The 27,041-nt window shown below is 41.9% G+C and overlaps 1 protein-coding gene across 1 annotated transcript in view; it reads right to left on the bottom strand.

The window, feature by feature from the left end:
* LOC122803267 overlaps positions 1-27,041 on the bottom strand; it is a 531,454-nt gene that overhangs the window by 216,237 nt on the left and 288,176 nt on the right. The window lies entirely within an intron of this gene.

The following is a 27,041-nucleotide window of genomic DNA, read 5'->3' on the forward strand; positions in this document are numbered from 1 at the left end:
CTCACACATTATACAGTGACATGGGTACCAACGTACAGTTAGAAATGAGAAAACAAACCATTACAAAGATTTATCTACTTCATGCAAGAACCTGAAAGCATTAGTTCATTCTTCCTTCTCGTAAACTTTCTGGCAGAATGTCGATCTGTTAGCGAAGATGGTACTGGATGTCTGGAGTTTCAGCACTCACTTAAAAACATTTTTTTATTTATCTTAATGATTTCCTAACATTGTGCAAAGGAAAAGCAGGGAGACTTATGACAGCGGGCCACAGAGTAAACCTAACTTGACCCTGGATGGTACCTTCAAAAATAACATTTGATGAGGCTAGACTAATGACTCTAAGAAAGATAACTATACAATATATTGAAAGTAGATTCCTTTAGTGCACACAACAAAGACAGCAACCTCTCTTTGATGGAGTCTGAAAGCATCGTGAAGTGATTTATTTCCATTGCGTTAACAACACAAAATCCTTACCATCAGTTCTGTGAACGCAGGGTATAAAATTAAACAGTGTTGACTTTATAGGCTCATCTCAAATCATATTCGTTGGTTTTTACTATGCTTATGGCCAAAGGAGCCAGATCAACCAAAAGTGGTGGCCAGTAAAAATGTCCTACCATTAGGGTGACTCTTGGCATATATCCCTGCTCAAAATTTGTAACAGCCCATCCAGCCATCCAGATTATTTTTAAAGGTTGTCTGGGAAATATTCTGCTTGATAGGTAAAGCAGCTTTTTCCAGAAATGATGAATTCACTGGGTTAGGTATCTGTCACACAGTCAGTGGTGCAACAGGGAGCACATCTGCCTTTGGTGCTGGAAGATCTGAAGGCTGTGGGTTCTATTCCTCATATCATGTACTGGGATTACAACATCTTTGTTAACTTTCTCTGTGGCATAAGGTGCAAGTGCATTGATGTTACAAAACGTGGTGATGCAGGGTTCAAATCCAGTTATGGATACTTTTCTAGCAGCATTTTATCTTCTCCAAGGATGATGCCACAAAAGATGACTAATTCAATTATTAAAGTCAGCTTCTGGTATCATTCTAAGGGGGTGCAATATTTGTTAGCATGGAAGACATGGCCACGCTGCTTTGCCAGGGATGGGTTGCATCTCTCCCCTCTACACTTTTGAATATTAGCTAAAACACTGTCCTCCCCATAGTACCTTTTTGAGGTAAAATGCCAAACTGAAAGTACTTCTGACACAGCAAATCAAAAGCAAAAAAATCAAAAGGTGAAGGTGTTCCTGCTCAGAGATAGGAGTCTAACCCAAAAACTCCACTCCCTACAAGCTCTCCTCACCCTAGAGGATGTAGACGTCTGTGTGGTCACTGAGATGTGGTTTAAAACCTCAGACAACACACCAACAATGCAAGGTTATAATGCCTTCCACACATTTAGACCAGCTACTTCACAGGCAGGGACTAAAAGTGGAGGTGCCTCTATTTACATCAGAAATAAATATTCTTCAAGGCTGGTCAAACAGGACAATGCACTTGAGCTGCTCCATGCTCAAATCACCATATGCAAAATCTAACACCACTTCCTTGCAAGCTATAGGTCCCCCTTTATGACCCAGGAAACCGATATCATGCATTTAAATTTATTAGAAACACAACCATTCAACCCAATGACTTTAATCACCCCACTACTGACTGGGAATCCTATACAACACCAAACATACAGGCAGAGAGTGTCCTGGATTTTGTAAACACAAACTCCCTGGACCAGATAGTCAATCCACCAACCAGGGCTGCAATCATACTGGATCTGGTCCTCACTAACATGAGAGAGTGCCACACACCCCCTACTGTAATGCCTTCCCTGGTAAGGTCAGACCACAAAATGGCCTCCTTTGGAGTAAAAATAATAATACCTGGACCCCCAGCTAAACCTGGAATATTCAGGAAGTACTCTAAGGCTAACCTCCTGCTATTAAGTGAGAACCTGGCAAAATCTCAAGCCCCATAAACCATGAGAACACTGCTGCTTATGCACAACTGTTCACAGAAACCCTGTACAAGTATGTTAATAGCTGCATAGAGGAAGCTGTACCCACCAGGAAGAAGTACAGAACTAACTCAAAAAACAAACCACCCTGGCAGAATCACAAAATTAATAGGCTGTATAACAGGAGGAAGAAAATCATGGCAAAAATTAGGCGATGCAGCACCCAATGGGATACAATCACTCTCATCAAATAAGAGGACAAATAAAGTCTACCAAAGCCAAATTTGGGGTAAGTTTGGCCTCCCAGGCCAATGACAACCAGAAAGTATTCTTTAGCTATGTCTACAACCTCAAAGGCAATACACAATTGTGTGCAGAGCTCATTGAAAAGGGAGCCACCTATATTGAGCCAGAAGATATAGTAAAGCTCCTGTCTGATAAATTCAGATCCAACTTTACCCCTCTCTTCCCATCAACTTTCCCTCAGGAAATACCATCAAATACAACTCCCCTACTATCACTAGGGAACAGGTCCTTAATGCTCTCTAAGGCCAATAAGACTGCATCAGTGGGCCCAGACAATATCCCAGGATGCCATCTAAATAGCATTTAACATGACCTGCCAGGTCCTCTGGAATTACTATTTAACTGTAGCTTCCAAACAGGATTTGTGTCTTATGAATGGAGAACAGCAACAGTCATCCCTCTGCATAAAGCTGGATATCTACAGACTCTGGAAACTACAGACCCATAAGTCTCTAGTCTTTGTATGTAAAACCACAGAAATAATTATCATGGAAATGATCAACAAAGATGTAGTAAACTTCCAGACACTGGACGTCAAGGGCAGATCATGCCTATTCAACCAGGTGGACTTCTTTGAGAAGTTAACCAAAAAAAATGAAGGAGGAAAAAATGGTTCACACTGCCTACCTTGACCTGGCCAAGGCATTTGAAGCAATACCTCACTTGGGCACTGCTGGCAAACTCAAGAGGTTAGGTACAAACCCATATGTCACCTGGTGAATAGCCAAATGGCCCACAGACAGGACCCAGGAAGTCAGAATTGGGGAGTCCACATTTACAAAGAGGCCAGTCACAAGTGGAGTCCCTCTGGGATCAGTCCTTGGACTGCTCCTTTTTGGCATTTACTTCTCAGAAGTCAAGGCCTATGTCACGGGTCTCTGGCTGACTAAATCTGCAGATGATTGCAAATTTGGAGCGGTCACTGAATCTCACACTGACATAAATGTTCTCCAGGAGGAGCTGACACAGACAAACAACGGGTGTCAGAGTCATGGGCTAAAACTAAATACCAGAAAATGCATAATAGTATCCTATGTGAAGTCATCCACCTCTGGTAACTGTCATATTGACAACACACCCCTTAGAGTTGACCCAGTAGTCAGGGACTTAGAGACACAAACAGATAGCAATCTAGCCTTTGACTACCATGCGTCTACAGCAATGAGGAAATCATTCTAGGTTGCGCAACTTATAAACAAAGATATGGCATCTAAGTCCAAGGAAGTCATTGTTTCACTGTTTCTGCATTCATCAGACCTATCATTGAGTACAATGCCCCCTTTGATATGTACTTAACCAGGCATATCCAACAACTTGAATGTCCACAGCAGTTCCTCACTAATAGAATACAGGGCATAAGTAAAATGTCCTACGCATCCCGTCTGTAGGCCCTGTCTCTGTATTTCTATCTCCTACAGCCTTTTGAGGGGACATCTACGCCTGGCATACAGGGCATTGTCAGACCCCACTCTGATGGGACTCCTGCATATCCACAAAACAAACAGCACCAGAATTACCTATTCCAAAGACTTAAACCTTGCCTGTGATATAAATAGGACCTGCTGGGGAGATAGGGATGTATCCCAGAGACATCCATGTAAAGCAGAGTTCCCCTATAACCCAATTTAAGTGAAACTTGGAAAACTGAACGGGAAACAGGAAATTCATCCCTGGTTTGGCACATATGGCTCTAATGAACACAGGCAACCTGTAAATGGTTCATCACCCAGGCACCTGCTTGTAAACCTTTCATCTCCCAAATGCCTGCTTACACTTGTCAAGGGTATCAGAACTTGTCAGAGATTTGGGATGCATGCCTAGGCTTAAAGCCCTTGTTGTTGTTAGCCTAGTAAACACCTATGAACACCATCTGGTGATGTCAGTGTGGTAGTACATGTTTAGCTCTCTAGAATGGGTATTTTTTTTTTAACTACTAATACATGGGTGAAGGAGTTTAAAGAGAGATGGGTGATTCAAAGCATAAAAAGCTAAGTGGAGATCACCCCCTCAGGAGTCTATATGACACTACAGTACAGGGGCAAAGCTTTTAGTCTCTCAGGGTAGTAAGTCCTGAGATCTTGTAATGAAGGAAAGTCGAGGACTCTCAAACCAGTTTACGGGCCTGGCACACGGTGAAGAGCGCATTATATTGAAATGACGGCTTAGGGATGAATAACGTAGCCATACAACTTAACAAATGTGTCACATTTAAGTGGAAATGTTATCTACATGGCAAGATGTAGTAATGCAACAAAAGGAAACTATGCTGCAGTTTTTGGAGTTGAGGGCGAGCCCATGGTTAATGCATTATGGATTTGTTTGGTCCAGCCCTAGATGGAAAATCAGAGTATCTGTGTGGACTTTGGTAATCACCCTCCAGCTTTAATTCATTAGCAAACTGGGATAGCCATAGTCCCTTAATATCAGCTTTTTATGTGACAGAATATACATGCTAAAGAAGACAGTGCCTAAGACAAAGCCCTGTGAGACACCTCAGATGATACTAGTCTGTTAAGAGCAAATGCCCCGACCACCTTAATGGTATGGTTCTGTCAGACAGCCAATTACAAATCCAGCAAAGTATGGGCTAGTGGGCTAACCTAGTTTTATTTATTTATTTTTTTTTTTTTGCAAAACAGTCATTTATTTTTGTTCTTAACTACATAATGTACTTTTGTTGAAAGGTGAGTAAGCAAACAGTTGTTTGCATGTAGATTTAGTTGTACATCACCTGTCTTCCCCCCGTAGTGCGATCTTGGAGTGAGAATACTGAAGTAGGGGGGGGTGTGGGGGCCACAGCCCCCCACATGGGGGGTGCAGGGGGGGCTTGCCCCCTGCATAAATGGTACTGTTTTAATTTTTTTGGCATTTTTTTTTGCAAAAGTGCATTTTTGATGAAATGCACTTTCGCGAAAGTGAGTTTGATCTTGTACGTTTCAATGAAACGTACTTTTGATGGATCAACATAGATATATATATATATATATATATATATATATATATATATATATATGGTTTACTATCAAAATTTCGAACGGCACTCTGTCGACTGTACTATAGTCGAACACAGAAGTTCGAAAACGGAAATGTCGAAGTAAAAAAAACAATCTAGGAATGGTTTTAACATGGGTCGAGGTAGGGGAGATGTTTGTAGTTCAGAATAATACTGAACACCTACTTCGACCCATGTTAAAACCGTTCCTAGATTAATTTTTTGACTTTGACATTTCAGTTTTCGAACTTCCGTGTTCGACTATAGTACAGTCGACGGAGTGCCGTTCGAAATTTTGATAGTAAACCTATATATATATATATATATATATATATATATATATATATGAAAAACAAATGTATAACTATCACCCAACTTCTCTTGTACAGAATAAAAACAACCATAAAACAATTACTGAATGACAACAATACAGAAAAAAAGAAAATACAATAAGCCTGTAAAAAGTCAGACAGCTGCTAAATTCTTCCAGCACAGCAAAGCTATGGGTCCCATCTTCTAAGGAATTTTCACTTCTTCTTTCTAGGCACCCATCTCTTCTTCACTCATCAAATCTGACAAGTTACTTTACGTTTTCTAAATTCAGAGGGACTCTCAATTTTCATTTTAGCAATAGATTTTATGCACAGAGAACAGTCAGATAAAATAGTTCCCTAATATAAGCTCGGTTTCCTGACTTTCTCCCATTCCTGGGTCCCTGCAAACCCTAGAATTGATCTAAAATGGAGTTTCTGACATCTCCAAAAAATGCGACTCCAACTCTATTTTTCCGATTGATGTCTCCAACTTTAGGGATCTGTCCCAGAAAAGTTTATTTAATCAAATTGGATTGTAAAAATATTTGTATAAACAGTTCCGTGCAAAGATCCTGAACTTCCTTAACTTAGTGGAGGAAGTGCCCTAATCCAGTTTCCATCTAGACTGAGTAATACTTGCGTTCTATAGCTTCTCCCAGCTTATCCCATGTCTAGTTATCACTGGGATGTTGAGTTTGTTTGTGTCTTTCGGCTTTTCCCGGTTAGGGGTCGCCACAGCAGAACTCCGGTCCGCTAATGATTGGTAGTGGATTTTTATGTACCGGGTTACCAGCCCTGACGCACAACCTTCAACTAAGGTACACCCATTCACGCATGTCTCCACGCAGAAGATGCTCTAGCTGAGAATCGAACGGGACGTCTTGCTATGAGGCAACAACGCTACCGCAGCACCACTGGGATGTTGAGTACACATGAAAAAACATTAAAACCAGTGTGTTAACCTGAAATGGGTGCTGTCTAGCATCTTTTAGGAGATGAACCAACTCTTAATTATAAATTTCATCTTTGTATGTCAGTTCCACTTCTCTTGTATCTCTCTTGCAGACATGCATATATAAGCCTTGTAGTTTGTGGGAATTTAAATTTAACCTGTGTTTCCTGCCAAAAAATATCTGGCCCTGGTTAACCATTTTATACCAATAAACCAGTTTATTATTTAGTCTCTTACAGTTCCACTGTCTGTTACTCTATTGTTTTTGTAGCTAGACATATTGGGACCAACTCATTAAAATCTAAGATGTGAATAAACTTGGTTATTAAGGCTTGAATCTTTCCTGATTTCCTCTAAAATTACTATTTGCAGGGCTCTCTGGTGGCCAACATGGAACACTAATCAATCTCAGACTCATGATTTACCTCCTCCTGCAACATTCACTTCCAGACAGACTGCCAGGATGGTGTCAACAGCCTGAAAAATTCAGCCAGTTGAACTGCCAAACCAGCATCTCTGCACAACAGGGACCCCAAAATCTCCCTCATAGGAATGCACAACTAGCTTTTTCCATGCTACTCTAGATTTTACATTTTATATAAATAAATACTCACTATATCATTTAACCTTTTAAGAACATAAACATAAGGGAGAGAGGACCAAACTGAAAGGGCAAGATACAACACATGAGGTACGAGAAATAACTGAAATACCTGAACCTTTTCACCTAAATCCAAGAACAGATTCTGCCACTTCTATCTCTGGTGAGAAAAGCCCTAGAGCTTCCCATACTGCTGAAGTAGGTCAATTAATGGTCCTAGATCACAAGCGTTATACTGTTTTATCTGTATTTGTTTTATGAGGTAGAGCATTGATCTCCATGGACCTTTTTCAGATTCACCCCTGGAGTGGTGTCTGGTTAAGTAACATGCTCAGAGGTAACACGGTTAGACACTGGAGGTTGTGGGAATCAAACCCTGAACACAGAAAACAGCTTGTTAACATCTCCTTAATCCTATAAGCCAACCACCACACAGGAAACTATCATCCGCGACTAAGGACATTTTTTAGGTTTAAGGTACCACAATGCCAACAATGGATTATCTGATAAGTAAATAATCACTACCAATGGTTCAAGATACATAGAAAACAGCAAATGGGGATACCGGGGGCATCCTTGATGAGCACCCTTGAATCCCTGCAATGTTTCAGAAAGATTTCAGGAGATTTTCACTCTAGCCTCCACTGCATCGTACATATTATGCAGTTAAAGGATAAATTCCTTTGGAAATCCCATCCTCTAAGACAAAGAACAGAAATCCCCTCTCTACCCTGTCAAACACCTTCTCTACATCAAGACTGAGCAAACATAGTGGATTCCCAGTTTCATCTGGTTTTGGTAATATCATACTGGTGCAGATTGTATTATCATGAGTTCTCCTTAGAGGAACAAAGTCACAATGATGCAGATGAATCAAATGAGGGATGAAGATGACATCATCCTTGCAGTAACACCCATAAAATGTTATAATCACAGTTCAAAATTGTAAGGGGCCTATATGACAACAGCTGAAGAGGTTCTTTATAGCTTTAAAATGATTGAGGTCACTCACTGTGTCTAAGAAGAGGAGGTTGTTCACCTAGTAATGTTCTATTCACAAAAGAGCAGGCCATACCTTTGCAACAGTCCAAGGCAAGCTGCAAACCTCAGAGGGAATCTCATCTAACCCAGGAGGTTTCCTCATTTTTTGTGTGTGGATTGGCTCTTCTAACTCTTCCAGTGAAATCGGTGTTAGCAATACCCTTGTTTGTTTTGCATTTAAAATCTCAAATTCCCACCCTTCAAAGGGGTAAGGATGGGACAGATCACTACTACTTACAAAACCTTGACTGAAATATACGAGGCTCTGTAATAGTCCTTAAAGATATCAAGAATGGAGGTGGAGTTATATTTATTACAGTGGTCACCCCTACATTGTAAATTTGTGGGATCAGACAGATGCATCTCTTAAGTGGCTTTCCGAAGTGTAAGTAGATCATCAAACATTTGTCAAGTCAAAATCAAAAGGCAAAGTAAACTTTGTCAGATTCCACAAATAAGTGCAACTGAACAAAATTACGTTACTCCCGGCTCTATGTCTAAACATCCAACATATACATCAATTCACATTACTACATTTAGGCATTCCTACTACATAATATTTACTATTTGACATATCAAGAGACAATTACTAAGCTAAAGAGACATGGTATTTATTGCACAAAATTTCACAGCTGTTACTTATTGCAGAGGATGCTGTTTTAACATCAGCGGATATTGCACAGAAATAATATTCTACTCAGAATAACTGCACAGTGTATTTAAGACCTTTTAAGGTTATTGTACACAGATACGCTTTTTGCTCATCCTACTGTGCCTGATGCCGCTACCTGCTGACATTACAATACACACCACCCTGTCTCAATGCTACCTGCTGATATTACAATACACACCACCCTGTCTCAATGCTACCTGCTGACATTACAATACACACCACCCTGTCTCAATGCTACCTGCTGACATTACAATAAACACCACCCTGTCTCCAAGCGACCTGCTGATATTACAATAAACGCCACCCTGTCTCCATGCTACCTGCTGACATTACAATAAACACCACCTTATCTCAATGCTACCTGCTGACATTACAATAAACACCACCCTGTCTCAATGCTACCTGCTGACATTACAATAAACACCACCTTATCTCAATGCTACCTGCTGACATTACAATACACACCACCCTGTCTCAATGCTACCTGCTGACATTACAATAAACACCACCCTGTCTCAATGCTACCTGCTGACATTAAACACTACCCTGTCTCAACGTTACCTGCTGACATTACAATACATACCACCCTGTCTCAATGCTAGCTGCTGACATTACAATACACACCACCCGGTCTCAATGCTACCTACTGACATTACAATAAACACCACCCTGTCTCAAAGCTATCTGCTGAAATTACAATAAACACGACACTGACTCAATGCTACCTGCTGACATTACAATAAACACCACCCGCTGACATTACAATAAACACCACCCTATCTCAATGCTACCTGCTGACATTACAATAAACACCACCCTATCAAAATGCTACCTGCTGACATTACAATAAACGCCACCCTATCTCAATGCTATCTGCTGACATTACAATAAACGCCACCCAATCTCAATGCTACCTGCTGACATTTCAATAAACACCACCCTATCTCAATGCTACCTGCTGACATTTCAATAAACACCACCCTATCTCAATGCTACCTGCTGACATTACAATAAACACCACCCTATCTCAATGCTACCTGCTGACATTACAATAAACACCACCCTATCTCAATGCTACCTGCTGACATTTCAATAAACACCACCCTATCTCAATGCTACCTGCTGACAATACAATACACACCACCCTATTTCAATATTACCTGCTGACATTACAATAACCACCTTATCTCAAAGCTACCCGCTGACATTACAATAAACACCACCGTCTCAATGCTACCTGCTGACATTACAATAAACACCACCCTGTCTCAATGCTATCTGCTGACATTACAATAAACACCACCCTGTCTCAATGCTACCTGCTGACATTACAATACACACCACCCTATTTCAATGCTACCTGCTGACATTACAATAAACACCACCCTATCTCAATGCTACCTGCTGACATTACAATAAACACCACCCTGTCTCAATGCTACCTGCTGACATTACAATGCACACCACCCTATCCCAATGCTAACTGCTGACATTACATTAAACACCTCCCTGTCTCAATGCTACCTGCTGACATTACAATATACACCACCCTGTCTCAATGATACCTGCTGACATTACAATGAACACCACCCTATCTCAATGCTACCTATAAATGCCACCCTATCTCAATGCTACCTATTGACATTACAATAAACACCACCCTGTCTCAATGCTACCTGCTGACATTACAATACACACCACCCTATCTCAATGCTACCTGCTGACATTACAATACATATCACCCTGTCTCAATGTTACCTGCTGACATTACAATACACACCACCCTATCTCAATGCTACCTGCTGACATTACAATACATATCACCCTGTCTCAATGTTACCTGCTGACATTACAATACACACCATTCTGTCTCAATGCTACCTGCTGACATTACAATGAACACCACCCTGTCTCAATGCTAACCTACTGACATTACAATAAACACCACCCTGTCTCAAAGCTACCTGCTGACATTACAATACATATCACCCTGTCTCAATGTTACCTGCTGACATTACAATACACACCACCCTGTCTCAATACTACCTGATGACATTACAATAAACACCACCCTATCTCAATGCTACCTGCTGACATTGCAATAAACACCACCCTATCTCAATGCTACCTGCTGACATTACAATACACACCACCCTGTCTCAATGCTACCTGCTGACATTACAATAAACACCACCCTTTCTCAATGCTACCAGCTGACATTACAATAAACACCACCCTATCTCAATGCTATTTGCTGACATTACAATAAACACTACCCTGTCTCAATGCCACCTGCTCACATTACAATAAACACCACCCTGTCTCAATGCTACCTGCTCACATTACAATAAACACCACCCTATCTCAATGCTACCTGCTGACATTACAATACACACCACCCTGTCTCAATGCTACCTGCTGACATTACAATAAACACCACCCTGTCTCAGTGCTACCTGCTGACATTACAATAAACACCACCCTGTCTCAATGCTACCTGCTGACATTACAATACACACCACCCTATCTCAATGCTTCCTGCTGACATGACAATAACCACCCTATCTCAATGCTACCTGCTGACATTACAATAAACACCACCATCTCAATGCTACCTGCTGACATTATAATAAACACCCCCTGTCTCAATGCTACCTGCTGACATTACAATGAACACCACCCTGTCTCAATGCTAACCTACTAACATTACAATAAACACCACCCTATCTCAATGCTACCTGCTGACATTACAATACACATCACCCTGTCTCAATGTTACCTGCTGACATTACAATACACACCACCCTGTCTCAATGCTACCTGATGACATTACAGTAAACACCACCCTATCTCAATGCTACCTGCTGACATTGCAAAACACAACCCTATCTCAATGCTACCTGCTGACATTACAATACACACCACCCTGTCTCAATGCTACCTGCTGACATTACAACACCACCCTTTCTCAATGCTACCTGCTGACATTACAATAAACACCATCCTATCTCAATGCTATTTGCTGACATTACAATAAACACTACCCTGTCTCAATGCCACCTGCTCACATTACAATAAACACCACCCTGTCTCAATGCTACCTGCTCACATTGCAATAAACACCACCCTATCACAATGCTACCTGCTGACATTACAATAAACACCACCCTGTCTCAAAGCTACCTGCTGACATTACAATACACACCACCCTGTCTCAATGTTACCTGCTGACATTACAATACACACCACCCTGTCTCAATGCTACCTGATGACATTACAATAAACACCACCCTATCTCAATGCTACCTGCTGACATTGCAATAAACACCACCCTATCTCAAAGCTACCTGCTGACATTACAATACACACCACCCTCAATGCTACCTGCTGACATTACAATAAACACCACCCTTTCTCAATGCTACCTGCTGACATTACAATAAACACCACCCTATCTCAATGCTATTTGCTGACATTACAATAAACACTACCCTGTCTCAATGCCACCTGCTCACATTACAATAAACACCACCCTGTCTCAATGCTACCTGCTCACATTACAATAAACACCACCCTATCTCAATGCTACCTGCTGACATTACAATAAACACCACCCTTTCTCAATGCTACCTGCTGACATTACAATAACCACCCTATCTCAATGCTACCTGCTGACATTACAATAAACACCACCCTGTCTCAATGCTACATGCTGACATTACAATAAACACCACCCTGTCTCAATGCTACCTGCTGACATTACAATAAACACCACTCTGTCTCAATGCTATCTGCTGACATTACAATAAACACCACCCTGTCTCAATGCTACCTGCTGACATTACAATAACCACCCTATCTCAATGCTACCTGCTGACATTACAATAAACACCACCCTATCTAAATGCTACCTGCTGACATTACAATGCACACCACCCTATCCCAATGCTAACTGCTGACATTACATTAAACACCACCCTGTCTCAATGCTACCTGCTGACATTACAATATACACCACCCTGTCTCAATGATACCTGCTGACATTACAATGAACACCACCTTATCTCAATGCTACCTATAAATGCCACCCTATCTCAATGCTACCTGCTGACATTACAATACATATCACCCTGTCTCAATGTTACCTGCTGACATTACAATACACACCACCCTGTCTCAATGCTACCTGATGACATTACAATAAACACCACCCTATCTCAATGCTACCTGCTGACATTGCAATAAACACCACCCTATCTCAATGCTACCTGCTGACATTACAATACACACCACCCTGTCTCAATGCTACCTGCTGACATTACAATAAACACCACCCTATCTCAATGCTATCTGCTGACATTACAATAAACACTACCCTGTCTCAATGCCACCTGCTCACATTACAATAAACACCACCCTGTCTCAATGCTACCTGCTCACATTACAATACACACCACCCTGTCTCAATGCTACCTGCTGACATTACAATAAACACCACCCTGTCTCAGTGCTACCTGCTGACATTACAATAAACACCACCCTGTCTCAATGCTACCTGCTGACATTACAATACACACCACCCTATCTCAATGCTTCCTGCCGACATTACAATAACCACCCTATCACAATGCTACCTGCTGACATTACAATAAACACCACCATCTCAATGCTACCTGCTGACATTACAATAAACACCCCCTGTCTCAATGCCACCTGCTGACATTACAATGAACACCACCCTGTCTCAATGCTAACCTACTGACATTACAATAAACACCACCCTGTCTCAATGCTACCTGCTGACATTACAATACACATCACCCTGTCTCAATGTTACCTGCTGACATTACAATACACACCACCCTGTCTCAATGCTACCTGATGACATTACAGTAAACACCACCCTATCTCAATGCTACCTGCTGACATTGCAAAAAACACAACCCTATCTCAATGCTACCTGCTGACATTACAATACACACCACCCTGTCTCAATGCTACCTGCTGACATTACAATAAAAACCACCCTGTCTCAATGCTACCTGCTGACATTACAATAAACACCATCCTATCTCAATGCTATTTGCTGACATTACAATAAACACTACCCTGTCTCAATGCCACCTGCTCACATTACAACAAACACCACCCTGTCTCAATGCTACCTGCTCACATTACAATAAACGCCACCCTATCTCAATGCTACCTGCTGACATTACAATACACACCACCCTGTCACATTGCTACCTGCTGACATTACAATAAACACCACCCTGTCTCAGTGCTACCTGCTGACATTACAATAAACAACACCCTGTCTCAATGCTACCTGCTGACATTACAATACACACCACCCTATCTCAATGCTACCTGTTGACATTACAATAACCACCCTATCTCAATGCAACCTGCTGACATTACAATAAACACCACCCTATCTCAATGCTACCTGCTGACATTACTATAAACACCACCCTGTCTCAATGCTACCTGCTAACATTACAATAAAAATCACCCTGTCTCAATGCTACCTGCTGACATTACAATAAACACCACCCTGTCTCAATGCTACCTGCTGACATTACAATAAACACCATCCTGTCTCAATGCTACCTGCTGACATTACAATAAACACCACCCTATCTCAATGCTACCTGTTGACATTACAATAAACACCACCCTATCACAATGCTACCTGATGACATTACAATAAACACTACCCTGTCTCAATGCTACCTACTCACATTACAATAAACACCACCCTGTCTCAATGCTACCTGATGACATTACAGTAAACACCACCCTATCTCAATGCTACCTGCTGACATTGCAAAAAACACAACCCTATCTCAATGCTACCTGCTGACATTACAATACACACCACCCTGTCTCAATGCTACCTGCTGACATTACAATAAACACCACACTTTCTCAATGCTACCTGCTGACATTACAATAAACACCATCCTATCTCAATGCTATTTGCTGACATTACAATAAACACTACCCTGTCTCAATGCCACCTGCTCACATTACAATAAACACCACCCTGTCTCAATGCTACCTGCTCACATTACAATAAACACCACCCTATCTCAATGCTACCTGCTGACATTACAATACACACCACCCTGTCACAATGCTACCTGCTGACATTACAATAAACACCACCCTGTCTCAATGCTACCTGCTGACATTACAATAAACACCACCCTGTCTCAATGCTACATGCTGACATTACAATACACACCACCCTGTCTCAATGCTACCTGCTGACATTACAATAAACACCACCCTATCTCAATGCTACCTGTTGACATTACAATAAACACCACCCTGTCTCAATGCTACCTGCTGACATTACAATAAAAACCACCCTGTCTCAATGCTACCTGCTGACATTACAATAAACACCACCCTATCTCAATGCTACCTGTTGACATTACAATAAACACCACCCTATCACAATGCTACCTGCTGACATTACAATAAACACTACCCTGTCTCAATGCTACCTACTCACATTACAATAAACACCACCCTGTCTCAATGCTACCTGCTGACATTACAATGAACACCACCCTATCTCAATGCTACCTATAAATGCCACCCTGTCTCAATGCTACCTGATGACATTACAATAAACACCACCCTGTCTCAATGCTAACCTACTGACATTACAATACACACCACCCTGTCTCAATGCTACCTGAGGACATTACAATAAACACCACCCTATCTCAATGCTACCTGCTGACATTGCAATAACCACCACCCTATCTCAATGCTACCTGCTGACATTACAATACACACCACCCTGTCTCAATGCTACCTGCTGATATTACAATAAACACCACCCTTTCTCAATGCTACCTGCTGACATTACAATAAACAACACCCTATCTCAATGCTGTTTGCTGACATTACAATAAACACTACCCTGTCTCAATGCCAATAGCTCACATTACAATAAACACCACCCTGTCTCAATGCTACCTGCTCACATTACAATAAACACCACCCTATATCAATGCTACCTGCTGACATTACAATACACACCACCCTGTCTCAATGCTACCTGCTGACATTACAATAAACACCACCCTGTCTCAGTGCTACCTGCTGACATTACAATAAACACCACCCTGTCTCAGGGCTACCTGCTGACATTACAATAAACACCACCCTGTCTCAATGCTACCTGCTGACATTACAATACACACCACCCTATCTCAATGCTTCCTGCTGACATTACAATAACCACCCTATCTCAATGCTACCTGCTGACATTACAATAAACACCACCGTCTCAATGCTACCTGCTGACATTACAATAAACACCCCCTGTCTCAATGCTACCTGCTGACATTACAATGAAAACCACCCTGTCTCAATGCTAACCTACTGACATTACAATAAACACCACCCTGTCTCAATGCTACGTGATGACATTACAATAAACACCACCCTATCTCAATGCTACATGCTGACATTGCAATAAACACCACCCTATCTCAATGCTACCTGCTGACATTACAATACACACCACCCTGTCTCAAAGCTACCTGCTGACATTACAATAAACACCACCCTTTCTCAATGCTACCTGCTGACCACCCTATCTCAATGCTATTTGCTGACATTACAGTAAACACTACCCTGTCTCAATGCCACCTGCTCACATTACAATAAACACCACCCTGTCTCAATGCTACCTGCTCACATTACAATAAACACCACCCTATCTCAATGCTACCTGCTGACATTACAATACACACCACCCTGTCTCAATGCTACCTGCTGACATTACAATAAACACCACCCTGTCTCAGTGCTACCTGCTGACATTACAATAAACACCACCCTGTCTCAATGCTGCCTGCTGACATTACAATACACACCACCCTATCTCAATGCTACCTGCTGACATTACAATAACCACCCTATCTCAATGCTACCTGCTGACATTACAATAAACACCACCGTCTCAATGCTACCTGCTGACATTACAATAAACACCACCCTGTCTCAATGCTACCTGCTGACATTACAATACACACCACCCTATCTCAATGCTACCTGCTGACATTACAATAACCACCCTATCTCAATGCTACCTGCTGACATTACAATAAACACCACCGTCTCAATGCTACCTGCTGACATTACAATAAACACCACCGTATCTCAATACTACCTGCTGACATTACAATACACACCACCCTATCTCAATGCTACCTGCTGACATTACAATAACCACCCTATCTCAATGCTGCCTGCTGACATTACAATAAACACCATCCTGTCTCAATGCTACATGCTGACATTACAATAAACACCACCCTGTCACAATGCTACCTGCTGACATTACAATACACACCACCCTATCCCAATGCTAACTGCTGACATTACATTAAACACCACCCTGTCTCAATGCTACGTGCTGACATTACAATAAACACCACCCTATCTCAATGCTACTTGCTGACATTACAATAAACACCACCCTATCTCAATGCTACCTGCTGACATTACAATAAACACCACCCTATCTCAATGCTACCTGCTGACATTATTATAAACACCACCCTGTCTCAATGCTACGTGCTGACATTACAATAAACACCACCCTGTCTCAATGCTACCTGCTGACATTACAATAAACACCACCCTGTCTCAATGCTACCTGCTGACATTGCAATAAACACCACCCTGTCTCAATGCTACCTGCTGACATTACAATAAAAAACACCCTATCTCAATGCTACCTGCTGACATTACAATAAACACCACCCTATCTCAATGCTACCTGCTGACATTGCAATAAACACCACCCTATCTCAATGCTACCTGTTGACATTACAATAAACACCACCCTATCTCAATGCTACCTGCTGACATTACAATAAACACTACCCTGTCTCAATGCTACCTGCTCACATTACAATAAATACCACCCTGTCTCAATGCTACCTGCTGACATTACAATAAACACCACCCTATCTCAATGCTACCTGCTGACCTTACAATACAACCACCCTGTCTCAGTGCTACCTGCTGACATTACAAAAAACACCACCCTGTCTCAGTGCTACCTGCTGACATTACAATAACCACCCTATCTCAATGTTACCTGCTGACATTACAATAAACACCATCGTCTCAATGCTACCTGCTGACATTACAATAAATACCACCCTGTCTCAATGTTACCTGCTGACATTACAATAAACACCACTCTGTCTCAATGCTATCTGCTGACATTACAATAAACACCACCCTGTCTCAATGCTACCTGCTGACATTACAATAAACACCACCGTATCTCAATACGATCTGCTGACATTACAATACACACCACCCTATCTCAATGCTACCTGCTGACATTACAATAGCCACCCTATCTCAATGCTACCTGCTGACATTACAATAAACACCACTGTCTCAATGCTACCTGCTGACATTACAATAAACCCCACCCTGTCTCAATGCTACCTGCTGACATTACAATACACACCACCCTATCTCAATGCTACATGCTGTCATTACCATAACCACCCTATCTCAATGCTACCTGCTGACATTACAATAAACACCACCATCTCAATGCTATCTGCTAACATTACAATAAACACCACCCTGTCTCAATGCTACCTGCTGACATTACAATACACACCACCCTATTTCAATGCTACCTGCTGACATTACAATAAACACCACCCTGCCTCAATGCTACCTGCTGATATTACAAAAAACACCACCCTATCTCAATGCTACCTATAAACACCACCCTATCTCAATGCTACCTGCTGACATTACAATAAACACCACCCTGTCTCAATGCTACCTGCTGACATTACAATGAACACCACCCTGCCTCAATGCTACCTACTGACATTACAATAAACACCACCCTGTCTCAATGCTACCTGCTGACATTACAATACACATCACCCTGCCTCAATGCTACCTGCTGACATTACAATACACACCACCCTATCTCAATGCTACCTGCTGACATTACAATAAACACCACCCTATCTCAATGCTACCTGCTGACATTACAATAAACACCACCCTATCTCAATGCTACCTGCTGACATTACAATACACACCACCCTGCCTCAATGCTACCTGCTGATATTACAAAAAACACCACCCTATCTCAATGCTACCTATAAACACCACCCTATCTCAATGCTACCTGCTGACATTACAATAAACACCACCCTGTCTCAATGCTACCTGCTGACATTACAATGAACACCACCCTGCCTCAATGCTACCTACTGACATTACAATAAACACCACCCTGTCTCAATGCTACCTGCTGACATTACAATACACATCACCCTGCCTCAATGCTACCTGCTGACATTACAATACACACCACCCTATCTCAATGCTACCTGCTGACATTACAATAACCACCCTATCTCAATGTTACCTGCTGACATTACAATAAACACCATCGTCTCAATGCTACCTGCTGACATTACAATAAATACCACCCTGTCTCAATGCTACCTGCTGACATTACAATAAACACCACTCTGTCTCAATGCTATCTGCTGACATTACAATAAACACCACCCTGTCTCAATGCTACCTGCTGACATTACAATAAACACCACCCTGTCTCCAAGCGACCTGCTGATATTACAATAAACGCCACCCTGTCTCAATGCTATCTGCTGACATTACAATAAACACCACCTTATCTCAATGCTACCTGCTGACATTACAATACACACCACCCTATTTCAATACTACCTGCTGACATTACAATAACCACCTTATCTCAAAGCTACCCGCTGACATTACAATAAACACCACCGTCTCAATGCTACCTGCTGACATTACAATAAACACCACCCTGTCTCAATGCTATCTGCTGACATTACAATAAACACCACCCTGTCTCAATGCTACCTGCTGACATTACAATACACACCACCCTATTTCAATGCTACCTGCTGACATTACAATAAACACCACCCTATCTCAATGCTACCTGCTGACATTACAATAAACACCACCCTGTCTCAATGCTACCTGCTGACATTACAATGCACACCACCCTATCCCAATGCTAACTGCTGACATTACATTAAACACCTCCCTGTCTCAATGCTACCTGCTGACATTACAATATACACCACCCTGTCTCAATGATACCTGCTGACATTACAATGAACACCACCCTATCTCAATGCTACCTATAAATGCCACCCTATCTCAATGCTACCTATTGACATTACAATAAACACCACCCTGTCTCAATGCTACCTGCTGACATTACAATACACACCACCCTATCTCAATGCTACCTGCTGACATTACAATACATATCACCCTGTCTCAATGTTACCTGCTGACATTACAATACACACCACCCTATCTCAATGCTACCTGCTGACATTACAATACATATCACCCTGTCTCAATGTTACCTGCTGACATTACAATACACACCATTCTGTCTCAATGCTACCTGCTGACATTACAATGAACACCACCCTGTCTCAATGCTAACCTACTGACATTACAATAAACACCACCCTGTCTCAAAGCTACCTGCTGACATTACAATACATATCACCCTGTCTCAATGTTACCTGCTGACATTACAATACACACCACCCTGTCTCAATACTACCTGATGACATTACAATAAACACCACCCTATCTCAATGCTACCTGCTGACATTGCAATAAACACCACCCTATCTCAATGCTACCTGCTGACATTACAATACACACCACCCTGTCTCAATGCTACCTGCTGACATTACAATAAACACCACCCTTTCTCAATGCTACCAGCTGACATTACAATAAACACCACCCTATCTCAATGCTATTTGCTGACATTACAATAAACACTACCCTGTCTCAATGCCACCTGCTCACATTACAATAAACACCACCCTGTCTCAATGCTACCTGCTCACATTACAATAAACACCACCCTATCTCAATGCTACCTGCTGACATTACAATACACACCACCCTGTCTCAATGCTACCTGCTGACATTACAATAAACACCACCCTGTCTCAGTGCTACCTGCTGACATTACAATAAACACCACCCTGTCTCAATGCTACCTGCTGACATTACAATACACACCACCCTATCTCAATGCTTCCTGCTGACATGACAATAACCACCCTATCTCAATGCTACCTGCTGACATTACAATAAACACCACCATCTCAATGCTACCTGCTGACATTATAATAAACACCCCCTGTCTCAATGCTACCTGCTGACATTACAATGAACACCACCCTGTCTCAATGCTAACCTACTAACATTACAATAAACACCACCCTATCTCAATGCTACCTGCTGACATTACAATACACATCACCCTGTCTCAATGTTACCTGCTGACATTACAATACACACCACCCTGTCTCAATGCTACCTGATGACATTACAGTAAACACCACCCTATCTCAATGCTACCTGCTGACATTGCAAAAAACACAACCCTATCTCAATGCTACCTGCTGACATTACAATACACACCACCCTGTCTCAATGCTACCTGCTGACATTACAACACCACCCTTTCTCAATGCTACCTGCTGACATTACAATAAACACCATCCTATCTCAATGCTATTTGCTGACATTACAATAAACACTACCCTGTCTCAATGCCACCTGCTCACATTACAATAAACACCACCCTGTCTCAATGCTACCTGCTCACATTGCAATAAACACCACCCTATCACAATGCTACCTGCTGACATTACAATAAACACCACCCTGTCTCAAAGCTACCTGCTGACATTACAATACACACCACCCTGTCTCAATGTTACCTGCTGACATTACAATACACACCACCCTGTCTCAATGCTACCTGATGACATTACAATAAACACCACCCTATCTCAATGCTACCTGCTGACATTGCAATAAACACCACCCTATCTCAATGCTACCTGCTGACATTACAATACACACCACCCTCAATGCTACCTGCTGACATTACAATAAACACCACCCTTTCTCAATGCTACCTGCTGACATTACAATAAACACCACCCTATCTCAATGCTATTTGCTGACATTACAATAAACACTACCCTGTCTCAATGCCACCTGCTCACATTACAATAAACACCACCCTGTCTCAATGCTACCTGCTCACATTACAATAAACACCACCCTATCTCAATGCTACCTGCTGACATTACAATAAACACCACCCTTTCTCAATGCTACCTGCTGACATTACAATAACCACCCTATCTCAATGCTACCTGCTGACATTACAATAAACACCACCCTGTCTCAATGCTACCTGCTGACATTACAATAAACACCACCCTGTCTCAATGCTACCTGCTGACATTACAATAAACACCACTCTGTCTCAATGCTATCTGCTGACATTACAATAAACACCACCCTGTCTCAATGCTACCTGCTGACATTACAATAACCACCCTATCTCAATGCTACCTGCTGACATTACAATAAACACCACCCTATCTAAATGCTACCTGCTGACATTACAATGCACACCACCCTATCCCAATGCTAACTGCTGACATTACATTAAACACCACCCTGTCTCAATGCTACCTGCTGACATTACAATATACACCACCCTGTCTCAATGATACCTGCTGACATTACAATGAACACCACCTTATCTCAATGCTACCTATAAATGCCACCCTATCTCAATGCTACCTGCTGACATTACAATACATATCACCCTGTCTCAATGTTACCTGCTGACATTACAATACACACCACCCTGTCTCAATGCTACCTGATGACATTACAATAAACACCACCCTATCTCAATGCTACCTGCTGACATTGCAATAAACACCACCCTATCTCAATGCTACCTGCTGACATTACAATACACACCACCCTGTCTCAATGCTACCTGCTGACATTACAATAAACACCACCCTTTCTCAATGCTACCTGCTGACATTACAATAAACACCACCCTATCTCAATGCTATCTGCTGACATTACAATAAACACTACCCTGTCTCAATGCCACCTGCTCACATTACAATAAACACCACCCTGTCTCAATGCTACCTGCTCACATTACAATACACACCACCCTGTCTCAATGCTACCTGCTGACATTACAATAAACACCACCCTGTCTCAGTGCTACCTGCTGACATTACAATAAACACCACCCTGTCTCAATGCTACCTGCTGACATTACAATACACACCACCCTATCTCAATGCTTCCTGCCGACATTACAATAACCACCCTATCACAATGCTACCTGCTGACATTACAATAAACACCACCATCTCAATGCTACCTGCTGACATTACAATAAACACCCCCTGTCTCAATGCCACCTGCTGACATTACAATGAACACCACCCTGTCTCAATGCTAACCAACTGACATTACAATAAACACCACCCTGTCTCAATGCTACCTGCTGACATTACAATACACATCACCCTGTCTCAATGTTACCTGCTGACATTACAATACACACCACCCTGTCTCAATGCTACCTGATGACATTACAGTAAACACCACCCTATCTCAATGCTACCTGCTGACATTGCAAAAAACACAACCCTATCTCAATGCTACCTGCTGACATTACAATACACACCACCCTGTCTCAATGCTACCTGCTGACATTACAATAAAAACCACCCTGTCTCAATGCTACCTGCTGACATTACAATAAACACCATCCTATCTCAATGCTATTTGCTGACATTACAATAAACACTACCCTGTCTCAATGCCACCTGCTCACATTACAACAAACACCACCCTGTCTCAATGCTACCTGCTCACATTAAAATAAACGCCACCCTATCTCAATGCTACCTGCTGACATTACAATACACACCACCCTGTCACATTGCTACCTGCTGACATTACAATAAACACCACCCTGTCTCAGTGCTACCTGCTGACATTACAATAAACAACACCCTGTCTCAATGCTACCTGCTGACATTACAATACACACCACCCTATCTCAATGCTACCTGTTGACATTACAATAACCACCCTATCTCAATGCTACCTGCTGACATTACAATAAACACCACCCTATCTCAATGCTACCTGCTGACATTACTATAAACACCACCCTGTCTCAATGCTACCTGCTAACATTACAATAAAAATCACCCTGTCTCAATGCTACCTGCTGACATTACAATAAACACCACCCTGTCTCAATGCTACCTGCTGACATTACAATAAACACCATCCTGTCTCAATGCTACCTGCTGACATTACAATAAACACCACCCTATCTCAATGCTACCTGTTGACATTACAATAAACACCACCCTATCACAATGCTACCTGATGACATTACAATAAACACTACCCTGTCTCAATGCTACCTACTCACATTACAATAAACACCACCCTGTCTCAATGCTACCTGATGACATTACAGTAAACACCACCCTATCTCAATGCTACCTGCTGACATTGCAAAAAACACAACCCTATCTCAATGCTACCTGCTGACATTACAATACACACCACCCTGTCTCAATGCTACCTGCTGACATTACAATAAACACCACACTTTCTCAATGCTACCTGCTGACATTACAATAAACACCATCCTATCTCAATGCTATTTGCTGACATTACAATAAACACTACCCTGTCTCAATGCCACCTGCTCACATTACAATAAACACCACCCTGTCTCAATGCTACCTGCTCACATTACAATAAACACCACCCTATCTCAATGCTACCTGCTGACATTACAATACACACCACCCTGTCACAATGCTACCTGCTGACATTACAATAAACACCACCCTGTCTCAATGCTACCTGCTGACATTACAATAAACACCACCCTGTCTCAATGCTACATGCTGACATTACAATACACACCACCCTGTCTCAATGCTACCTGCTGACATTACAATAAACACCACCCTATCTCAATGCTACCTGTTGACATTACAATAAACACCACCCTATCACAATGCTACCTGCTGACATTACAATAAACACCACCCTGTCTCAATGCTACCTGCTGACATTACAATAAAAACCACCCTGTCTCAATGCTACCTGCTGACATTACAATAAACACCACCCTATCTCAATGCTACCTGTTGACATTACAATAAACACCACCCTATCACAATGCTACCTGCTGACATTACAATAAACACTACCCTGTCTCAATGCTACCTACTCACATTACAATAAACACCACCCTGTCTCAATGCTACCTGCTGACATTACAATGAACACCACCCTATCTCAATGCTACCTATAAATGCCACCCTGTCTCAATGCTACCTGATGACATTACAATAAACACCACCCTGTCTCAATGCTAACCTACTGACATTACAATACACACCACCCTGTCTCAATGCTACCTGAGGACATTACAATAAACACCACCCTATCTCAATGCTACCTGCTGACATTGCAATAACCACCACCCTATCTCAATGCTACCTGCTGACATTACAATACACACCACCCTGTCTCAATGCTACCTGCTGATATTACAATAAACACCACCCTTTCTCAATGCTACCTGCTGACATTACAATAAACAACACCCTATCTCAATGCTATTTGCTGACATTACAATAAACACTACCCTGTCTCAATGCCAATAGCTCACATTACAATAAACACCACCCTGTCTCAATGCTACCTGCTCACATTACAATAAACACCACCCTATATCAATGCTACCTGCTGACATTACAATACACACCACCCTGTCTCAATGCTACCTGCTGACATTACAATAAACACCACCCTGTCTCAGTGCTACCTGCTGACATTACAATAAACACCACCCTGTCTCAGGGCTACCTGCTGACATTACAATAAACACCACCCTGTCTCAATGCTACCTGCTGACATTACAATACACACCACCCTATCTCAATGCTTCCTGCTGACATTACAATAACCACCCTATCTCAATGCTACCTGCTGACATTACAATAAACACCACCGTCTCAATGCTACCTGCTGACATTACAATAAACACCCCCTGTCTCAATGCTACCTGCTGACATTACAATGAAAACCACCCTGTCTCAATGCTAACCTACTGACATTACAATAAACACCACCCTGTCTCAATGCTACGTGATGACATTACAATAAACACCACCCTATCTCAATGCTACATGCTGACATTGCAATAAACACCACCCTATCTCAATGCTACCTGCTGACATTACAATACACACCACCCTGTCTCAAAGCTACCTGCTGACATTACAATAAACACCACCCTTTCTCAATGCTACCTGCTGACCACCCTATCTCAATGCTATTTGCTGACATTACAGTAAACACTACCCTGTCTCAATGCCACCTGCTCACATTACAATAAACACCACCCTGTCTCAATGCTACCTGCTCACATTACAATAAACACCACCCTATCTCAATGCTACCTGCTGACATTACAATACACACCACCCTGTCTCAATGCTACCTGCTGACATTACAATAAACACCACCCTGTCTCAGTGCTACCTGCTGACATTACAATAAACACCACCCTGTCTCAATGCTACCTGCTGACATTACAATACACACCACCCTATCTCAATGCTACCTGCTGACATTACAATAACCACCCTATCTCAATGCTACCTGCTGACATTACAATAAACACCACCGTCTCAATGCTACCTGCTGACATTACAATAAACACCACCCTGTCTCAATGCTACCTGCTGACATTACAATACACACCACCCTATCTCAATGCTACCTGCTGACATTACAATAACCACCCTATCTCAATGCTACCTGCTGACATTACAATAAACACCACCGTCTCAATGCTACCTGCTGACATTACAATAAACACCACCGTATCTCAATACTACCTGCTGACATTACAATACACACCACCCTATCTCAATGCTACCTGCTGACATTACAATAACCACCCTATCTCAATGCTACCTGCTGACATTACAATAAACACCATCCTGTCTCAATGCTACATGCTGACATTACAATAAACACCACCCTGTCACAATGCTACCTGCTGACATTACAATACACACCACCCTATCCCAATGCTAACTGCTGACATTACATTAAACACCACCCTGTCTCAATGCTACGTGCTGACATTACAATAAACACCACCCTATCTCAATGCTACTTGCTGACATTACAATAAACACCA

Source organism: Protopterus annectens, chromosome 5.part1 (genome assembly GCF_019279795.1).
Source record: "Protopterus annectens isolate FY-2018-M chromosome 5.part1, PAN1.0, whole genome shotgun sequence".
Classification (NCBI taxonomy): domain Eukaryota; kingdom Metazoa; phylum Chordata; order Ceratodontiformes; family Protopteridae; genus Protopterus; species Protopterus annectens.